The sequence below is a fragment of the Simochromis diagramma genome, unplaced genomic scaffold (genome assembly GCF_900408965.1).
Source record: "Simochromis diagramma unplaced genomic scaffold, fSimDia1.1 OVJJ01000402.1, whole genome shotgun sequence".
NCBI classification, from domain to species: Eukaryota; Metazoa; Chordata; class Actinopteri; order Cichliformes; family Cichlidae; genus Simochromis; species Simochromis diagramma.
In genome coordinates, this window is record NW_024386972.1 from 6,771,093 (window position 1) to 6,772,426 (window position 1,334).

General features: G+C 37.9%; 1 long non-coding RNA gene across 1 annotated transcript; it reads left to right on the top strand.

Annotated features, from left to right (window-relative positions):
- Positions 1-527: 527 nt before the first annotated feature.
- LOC120738201 lies at positions 528-972 on the top strand. Its single transcript, XR_005696914.1, has 2 exons — positions 528-738; positions 896-972. It is a non-coding gene; the product is annotated as an uncharacterized LOC120738201 (long non-coding RNA).
- The last annotated feature ends 362 nt before the right edge of the window (positions 973-1,334 follow it).

Sequence of the window (1,334 nt, forward strand, 5' to 3'; positions counted from 1 at the left end):
AGCGTGCCGTGTACTACATAAAATCGGTTTGAGGTCAGTAAGCACAACCAGAATTCATACATAAGGCACACTGTCGATTTTTGAATAAATTAAGGATTTTAACTCATTCACTGCCATTGACGTCTATACCCGTCAATGGCAGTGAATGAGTCAATGGGTTTAACTCATTCACTGCCAATGGCTGGCAGTGAATGAGTTAAGTGTGCCTTATAGTGTGTAAAATACGTTATACAGAAGAAAAGAATATATCGTGATATATATCGTTACCGCACATGCTTCAAATTATACCATGATATGGATTTTAGGCCATATCGCCCAGCTCTACATGCAAGCATTTTTTTTATGCTTAAGTCTTTTCTATCTAACATTCACACATTCATAGAAACCAACTTGTGGTTAGTAGTTTGCCAGGGTGCTTGGAATGCAGGCTGGCATAACCAGGGAATCAATCCAAATGTTTTTGTGCATCACTTTCCCTTGTGATAAAGGCACAAACGTCTGATGACGTTTTGTGCTATAGTCCTGCCCTGCTGCATCAGTACCAAGGTGTTACGTGGCTCTTCCACCTGTGAGCAGCTCTCAGGAGGGAGAGCAGATAGTTTTTGAGCTTAACTGAACAGCAACAACTCCACAAACCAGAGATGGCAGAGTTAATTTTAAAGTTTTTTTCTTTGCTTTTTTGTCATCGTGTATCTTGATTATTTTGAATTTATTAGACAATAGAATAAAAAATATCAGGTGGGTTGTGTTTTTCTATGTTGACTCATGAAAAACCTATGATTGATTTAATCTGTTTAATTGTTTATTATTTTTTTATTTCTGTAAAGTTTTTCAAAGAAACACACACTTGTCTCACTAATTATCTTATGTTGCTTCTGTTTCCCTTTTGATTCAGCTGGTCAACCTTCATAGAAATAGATGACAGTGAATCGGAAGACTTTGTGCTTGAGAGGTACAGGGCATACTGGGAAAGAAAATTAAAATCAGGACCACCACATTCTGACTTTAGCAGAAGACTTGAAGCAAAAAATAGCAGATTCAGCAAAAAACAACACAACGCATTGTAGCTGAGACCCCCATGGCTCTCCTCTACAAAAAAGACTTCAAGAAGCTTCCTCAGTGGGATTTTGAAGATGTTTACAGCAAAGATACTCAACATACTGTAGACAACCAGTAGGCATGTTAAGACAAGATATAGTAAAAACAGTCGAAAGTATTAACTTTATGGATGTGAGCCAGCATAGCTGGAGTCATACCAGCCATCTGCATGATGACTGACATTTCAGTTTCTGTCTTTTTGGCTTCTTGACGTATTGCTTTTGCTGTTTCCTGAT